The sequence below is a fragment of the Mirounga leonina genome, unplaced genomic scaffold (assembly GCF_011800145.1).
Source record: "Mirounga leonina isolate KUSES-001 unplaced genomic scaffold, KU_Mleo_1.0 Mir_154, whole genome shotgun sequence".
NCBI lineage: Eukaryota > Metazoa > Chordata > Mammalia > Carnivora > Phocidae > Mirounga > Mirounga leonina.
Window position 1 is genome coordinate 42886487 of NW_023270389.1, and position 8352 is coordinate 42894838.

The 8352-nt window shown below is 43.8% G+C and overlaps 1 pseudogene; it reads left to right on the plus strand.

Moving 5' to 3' along the window:
* The first annotated feature begins 283 nt into the window (after positions 1–283).
* Positions 284–2990, plus strand: LOC118014238 (annotated as a pseudogene).
* Positions 2991–8352: the final 5362 nt, after the last annotated feature.

Below are 8352 nucleotides of genomic sequence, written 5' to 3' on the forward strand. Positions count from 1 at the left end.
AGACAAAGGGCTTCTCTCCACACCTTCAGGCACCAGGAGAGAGCAACCTTGGCCGAGTGGCTGTGGCTGAGAGGAGACACTGCCCCCCAGTGGCTTCACAGCAGGGGATACCAACAAGGAGCTCAAAGCAGAACAGCAAAGGATGGAAGGGGGCCCACTTCAAGTATCACCCTGCCCCTCAGACCAACCTCGGGGGGAAACGTGGAGGCAGGGGTGGTTCTGCACGAGGCAGGCAGAGGCACAAACCAATGCAATGTGAGTTATTACCATGGTTACAATAACCATGACCATGCAGGCTGATGCTCAGGTAAAAGGCAGGGAAGCGCAGGTTCACCATACACAAGAGTTGTGTGGACACAAAAAAAAGCACTTATTTTCTGGTCCTGAGAATAAGCAGAGCAATGTCTATGCTAGTTAGTAATGGAACTGACGTCTGGTAAGGTGGAGAGACAAGAGGTGCGGGATAAGTAACAAAAGAAGATTCAGACAGCAACGCTGAGGACTGGGGGTGGGGACTGAGTGCTGGTATAAGGGGTTCAGCCAGGGGAGCAGAGGGGTGTAAGCAAAGCTCTGGGTGGGGGAGCTTCCTGCAAGATGGCACTAAAGAGAGCAGCCCCGAGTCTGTAGGCAGACTGGAGTCGGATGACTAGACAGAAATGTCCAGATCCACATTCTAAAAATAAGACTTATCCCCTGAGCCAAACAAAATTAAATTCGATCTCCGAGTCCATGATTGAATAGAATTCAAACAACGAGAACAACCACCAAACATTGTAAACAGTACTAAAGGGCACACTGAAAAAGAAGTCTCTCTGAACCTCGATCCCCTCCCCTCCCAGGAGAAATGGCTGAGGATAAGCGCAAGTTGTTTAACTGTTGACAGATTCTCTAGATTGGTAAATAGCTGCTGTTTAAAGCCCCCTGAGTGCTGCCCCCCCAGAATTTCAATCAACCATTAAAGAGTTACAGCTTAGATACTTGAGGATCTGCAGCATGCTTTCAGATCTAAAGCCAGCAGCCATCCCTCTTCCCAGCACTGACCCAGTTGTTAAATATTTGAATATCACTGTTATCCTCCCAGATAACATACCTACAGATACAGGTACCTCTCGACACACACCTTTTTTTTTTTTCTTTTAATACAAATGGAAGAATTGAATAAATACTGTTCTGTACTTTGCTTTTCTTTCTTTCTTTTTTTAACCTAGTTGGCCCACCTTTAAATGTACGGCCAAATATAGATTGTAGGCATTTCTTTCAGAGTTGACATAATTTAGCTGTAACTAAGATACCTAACCTGAGGAACAGAGCACAGGAATAACAAACTTTAGAATAACTTATGTGAACTTTGGGGGGGGGGCCCAGAAGAACCTGGTTGATGGGGGCAGTAGGAATAACATGGGAAGCTGAGTCTGCTAGTCCAAGACAGTAGCGCCCGGATGGCTTGGGCAATGGGTATGAGAAGGGGCAGGACTAACAAAATTTCCCCCAAACCCCCACAGAAGCCATCTGAGCTCCCGCCCCCTGCTCCCAGCTGACAGGAGGGGCCCAGACTTCCCTGAGCCCAGACTGTTAGTGCTTGAGTTCAGCTATTACCCAGAACTGAAGCAGCCTTGGGTGGAAGCAAAGGAAATTTCAAGTTGCGCTTACCTCACTGAACATGTTCCAGGGAGTTTTCCCTTCACTCAAAAAGGACATAAAATGAAAGTTCTTCATAAATGAGCTAAAATATATTTCTCCCAAGAGCTCCATCTTCACCTCAAATGCTGAAAGGAAGCACAGAGTTATATTCATGAGGGAGAAAATACTTATAAACTAAACTTGAACTAGATTTTTTAAAGCATCCTCTACATATCAGAAAGTCAAGACCACTGAGTGTACTCTTTTCATAGCCATATTTATCTTCAAAACCCAAAGAACTAGTTTATGGGGGACTGAATTTTCTATGTCTGATTTCTGTGTGATTTTCCATACATCATTTTTTCATTATTTTAATATTGAGACAGAGATTACAGAAGCATGTTTAAAATTGAAGATGTCCGCTCCATAGATTTTTGGGAAAAGGAGGCTAGGGAAATGGGGTCAGAAAAAGATTACCTAATATTTTTATTTTTACTGATATTCCCAAAAACTTTCAGTTGGGGAAAGTCATTAAACAAGAAAGCAATTTCTGCTGACAGACTGTCACCTAGTGGTGAGTTTTCACCTAATTCATAATATGACCAGCTTCTGAGCTTTGGCATGTTCTTGGAAGACATGTTTATTTCTCTTTGAGATCCCTGGGGAACCTTATAGAGTGCTGTCGCAAGTAAAACAGACTCACTTGGGAGAAAGGCTCTTTCCTTTCTGTCCGGCAGCAGCCATCAGCTCAAAGGTAGGCCAAGACGGGCGCTTACAAGTACTTCCAGGAGCTATGGAGGAAGCAGTCCGATGAAATGCGCTTCTCAGGGTGTGCTGCTGGGAGTACCGCCAGCTCTCTGTGCTCCACAGGGCCCCCCGCCTAACCTGGCCCGATAAAGTATGCAGGCTGGGGTACAAGGCCAAGCAAGGTTATGTCATATATCGGATTCGCGTGCGTCGTGGTGGCCGCAAACGCCCAGTTCCTAAGGGTGCTACCTAAGGCAAGCCTGTCCATCATGGTGTTAACCAGCTCAAGTTTGCCGGAAGCCTTCAGTCTGTTGTAGAGGAGTGAGCTGGACGCCACTGTGGGGCTGAGAGTCTTGAATTCTTCCTGGGTTGGTGAAGATTCCACATACAAATTCTCTGAGGTTATCCTCATTGATCCATTCCATAAAGCTATCAGAAGAAATCCTGACACCCAGTGGATCACCAAACCAGTCCACAAGCACAGGGAGATGCGAGGGCTGACATCTGCAGGCTGCAAGAGCCGTGGCCTTGGAAAGGGTCACAAGTTCCACCACACTATTGGTGGTTCTCGCCATGCGTCACAGAGAAGACGTAATACTCTCCAGCTCCACCGTTACCGCTAATGTAAATAATGTTTGTAAAATTCTTACCTAATAAACAATTTAGGACAGTCATGTCTGCTTAAAAAAAAAACAAAACAAAACAGACTCACTTGTGTGCCTTCCAACAGCCTATAGGCAATACCTAATACAAGCCGAACATCCTTCAAAAGGAAGTTTTGCCTCTGTAATTATTTTAATATTGTCAAAGAAGACCTGCCAAGCAAAATTAATATTAACTTCCTTTTCTGTTTTCAAACGATGGCACCCTCATAATTCTCCCTTGCCAATCATTAAACTAGGCCCAAATTTTCAAAGTGTTTTCCAATTATTACGAGATGATAAATCAATGTGGGGATCCCACTGGCATGTCAGACCATAGATACAATCCAGAAAAGGGGGCTCAAAGTCAACAAGGCAACATCCTCCAGATTTTTTTTTTTTTTAAAGATTTTATTTATTTATTTGACAGAGACAGAGATAGCGAGAGCAGGAACACAAGCAGCAGGAGTGGGAGAGGGAGAAGCAGGCTTTCCCCCGAGGAGGGAGCCCGATGTGGGACTCGATCCCAGGACCCTGGGATCATTACCTGAGGAGAAGGCAGACGCTTAATGACTGAGCCACCCAGGCACCCCACATCCCCCAGATTTAATGCAGTCAGCAATCCCTTCCTTCTTGCTCTCATCAGAGAGGCACTGCAGGCCTCTTTATCTGGCCCCTGTGTCCTCGGTGCTCCCTAGTTCTCATTCTCTGTGTTGACACCATCCCTCTTGGCCACAGGGGGCCTGACTCTTGTATAAACACCAGTCAACAAGGAGGTACCCTCCTCCCATCAATTCAAAAGTTTATGTTCAGGCAACAGAGCTAGGATACTGCTCTCACTTATCAAGATTCATTCTGCATTGTGTACTATTTCAACTACTTATTGAGTGCCTACCACGTAGCAGGCACTATATGTGTCCCAAGGAAGAGAACAGAAACTGTTCTAGTGAAACTTAACCAACTAATGGGGAGCACTAAACACACTAATGAGTTGTAATAGAAGGGAAAGCACTGGGTGCTATGAGGAGAGTCTGCACACCAGTTAACTTCTCAGGAGGGTTACATTTGAGCCAAGATCTGAAGGATGAGTGAGTAGCAGTCAGCCTGAAGAAGAGCAGCTTGGGCACAGATGAGAGCCCTGATCGTGATAAGGACTTGGGGCTTCGGAAAAACTAAACAGAGACCAAAATGCCATAAACTAACTCCACTGGAAAAAAGATACCACAATATTCCAGGAGGTCTAAAATCTGCCATCACAATAGTAACATTATCCATAATAGCCAAAAAACAGAAAGAACTGAGATGTCCCTCAACCGATGAATAAAATGTGGTATACCCATACAATGGAATATTATTTGGCCATAAAAAGGGACAAAGTACTGATTCCTGCTGCAATATGGATGAACTTTGAAAACATTACACTAAGGGAAAGAAGCCAGACACAAAGGACTACATGATGTATGCTTTCATTTATATGAAATGTCCAGAACAGGCAAATCTATAAAAACAGAAAGCTTAACAGTTGCTTAGAGCCAGGGGCCAGGAGGAGGAAAAGAATGGGAAGTGACTGCTAACTATGGATTGTTGGGGATCATGAAATTGCTCTAAAATTGACTGCAGCAATGGTTGTGCAACTCTGTGAAATTACAGCAGAGAATATTGAAATATGCTAAAAATAGGTGAATTGTATAGTATTGAATAGTATCTCCATAAAGGTTAGTATTATTAAAAGATTAAGATTATTGCTATTAGGGCACCTGGGTGGCTCAGTTGGTTAAGCGACTGCCTTCAGCTCAGGTCATGATCCTGGAGTCCCGGGATGGAGTCCCGCATCGGGCTCCCTGCTTGGCAGGGAGCCTGCTTCTCCCTCTGACCCTCCCCCGTCTCGTGTGCTCTCTGTCTCTCTCATTCTCTCTGTCTCAAATAAATAAATTTAAAAAAAAAAAATCTAAAAAAAAAAAGATTATTGCTATTAAAAATAAAAATCTGGAGTCACAGATCCCGGGTTAAGAATGCCAAATATGGAAGCGCATCTTCTGTTCATTTTTTCCTTTGAGCTGGAACCAATATGCCTTCACCAAAGGGCCGGGCCAGGAGACAGTTGAGCATGACTGATCTCAAAACTATCCTTTCCTGTGACCCCAAAGCATTCTCTGAAACCCAGTTTCTGTACAGGACTTTTCTTCTCTCAAGAGATGTCCCTCTACTAGTTAGCATTCAGCCTCAGAAATAAAACCCTGAAAGGGTCTTTGTCTTGGGGACCAGCAATCGTGTTCCACTTCTAGTCATGGCCTGCTCCCTGCTCTGAAGATCTCTGGACTTTGATGCAAAAAATAAACTTTGGCTTTTCCATCAGCCCCACCAACATGCCCACACAACCAGAATTCCCAGGAGTAATTCTCATACTTATGAGTCGGTTATATGTCTTTACAAGGAATGCAAAGAGCTCTTCTTGCTCACCTATGGACAGAACTTTTTCAGGCCCACAATGGATAGCAACACTTCCAAAATCCAAATTACATTCTCCTTCCTTCATGAATGTTCCTCAATATAGCAGTGTTCTGGCTGTCTACAATCCATTTCCTCTTTTCTGGTGACAACTGTATATATATAATATACAATGTAGATAATATATAATAAAAAATGTATATTTTGCTTTCTTCCATTTCCCCCGAACAGAGCTCCTAAAACTCTTGGCATTTTGTAAGAGATGAGAGCAATAAATGTCTTTTGTTATGTTAATAAGGTGACTTTGGGAAAGCACTTACGATGGGGGCTGGGTGCAAGGAGAACCAACCATGTGATTAGAAGGTTGAAACTTTCAGTTCTACCCGCAACCTTCTCCAAAGTTGAATTAATCACCAATGGCCAGTGATTTAATCAATCGTGCCTATGTAATGAAGCCTCCATAAAAACCCAAAAAGGAGAGCTTTCGGTGGGCTTCTAGTTGGTGAACATAGAGATTTTAGGAGAGTGGTACACTCGTACTCAGAGAAAACAGGGAAACTATGAGCCCTTTCCCCACCCCTTGCCCTAGGCATTTCTTCCACCCGGCTAGTCCCAAGTTACATCCTTTAATAAAAGCCAGTGATCTAGTAAGTAAAATGTTTCTTTGAGTTCTGTGAGCTGCTGCAGCAAATTAATCAAAGAAGGGGTCTGGTTTATAGCCAATGGGTCAGAAGCACAGGTAAGAGCCCGGGTCTGATGTGGCGTCTGAAGTGGGGGTGGGGTGGGGAGAGCAGACTTGTAGGACTGAACCCTTAATCTGTGGAATCTGATGCTATCTCTGAGTAGATAGTACCAGAATTGAGTTAAATTGTAGGACACCCAGCTGGTGTCAGAGAACTTTTCATTCTTAGTGTGGGGAACACCCCCCACACCCTGAAATTGGTACTAGAGCATTTAACATCATTACAAGAAGGTGAGGGGAACCCTTCTGGGGAACCACCCTTTTCCCACATTAGTTCCGGAGGCCATGATAGGGTCCACTGCCCTTTCCAAGGATGGAACATGTGACCAGTCTGATCAATTACAGTGCACTGTATCCCCCAAGCTCTTTCCTCCACGTCACTGAGTTTCAAACTTGAATTGTAGTGAACACAATATGATGTGGAACCCCAATATATTTTTTTAAAACAAAGGAGAGTTGAAGGGAGTAAAGGAGTAAATGTCTCCAAATCCCACCCTCTTGGCCTGCAGGTGGACAGGACTGCACTCTGCACTGTAGGAAAAACAAAAGAACAGGACATGGCACCTGCCTTGAGCACCTCACAGTGGAGTTGCAGGACAAGAAATAAGAGCATGAGAAGTAATGATGATTAAATGATACTGTATAACAATAGAAGACAGGTCACAGAGTCCATGCCACTTAGCAGACAAGTGTTAGAGGACTTCCGGCCAGCAGTGAGCCTTTTGCTGCCTCTTCTTTCTCCTTGTCTAGGACAGCTCAGGTGTCACCTCCCCAGGAAGACTTTTCAGAAACACTGTCCTGCTTCATCATACACACACATACATGCATACCCACACACTCACCCCTCTGCCCAGCTTAAGGTCTTCCCCTCCCTCAGTGTTTCATATTTTTGCACAGGCAAACATATTTTTAAAGATAAATGTCTTTCCCACAATTCATCGGAGCTCTGAGTGTCTTAAGGGGTGAGGCCCTTTCTTCCCCATTCCAGTGAGACCCTTCCTTCCCCACCCTCTTCTTTCCATAGCTTCTTCCACAGGTGTCAGCCCTGAATGACAATCAAGGCTCTCCCTGCCTTCTCTGGGTCCCTCCCCCAATATATTTCTTGCACATCAAATTCCATTTTAGCATCTGTTTCTTAACAAACCCTAACACATTACTAGAAGGCATTGCTTTATACTACCATATTTCTTTAAACAGTAGTTTATTCATTTAGCATATTGGTTTATTGGTTGACAACCTTAAACCTAATGTCCTATACCTTTTGGGTACTGAAATATTTAATTTTGCATATATTAAAGTGTGACTTTGAAAAAAAATTACTAACATTGTCCCACTGGGATATAATATTCTTGTCAACATTACAAGACAAACCTAGGATTTTCCCTTTCTTTTTTTGTAGGATAACATAGAGTGGTGATTAAAAGTATCATCTTCCAGACTACTTGAATCCAGATCACCACTCAACTACCCACAGCCCGCTAGCCTTTGGCAAGTCACTTAAACTCTCTACGTCTCTGAATGGGATGATGCTTCCTCAACCGTAAAATGTGAACTTAAAAAATTGTACCTATCACAAAGGATTGTTCTATGAATTGATTAATGAATTAATTTCTGGAGCTGTGTGCAATGAAAGAACTTCTACAATGGATTTAAAAGCACGGTGCAAACTAGAAAGCCCTTGGGAAATTTATTTTCTCTCAATGAAATAAGCATCGACCACTGCCTTTTATGGAACATTGAGGTTAATTCACCTCAACAAGAGGGAGCTGAGGACTTGTTTATGGCTGTGTTTCTGATTTATTAGCACAGTACATGATATTAGAAAATAAACTCCTGACATTCCTACAAGTAGAGATACTTCGTTTAAAATTATTTCTCCCTTTCAGAACTCAACTGTTCTCCAGAATACGCAGGAAAGCTGCCACTTTAGTAACTAATCCGCTTTTAATATTCGTCATCTCCTTTGAGATGGCAGGCGGTGTTCTCAGCAAGCTTCCGAAAGAGCACACATTTCAAAGCCCACAACCACGAAATACCTGTTGCTGCAGGGCCCTGGACAGAAGTTAAGGCGAAAGAGAGCCCAGGAGGCGTCAGCAAGCGGAAGGACCCGCTGAGCCGAAGAGGAAGAGAGAGGCTTGCCCGGGGGAATCCAGA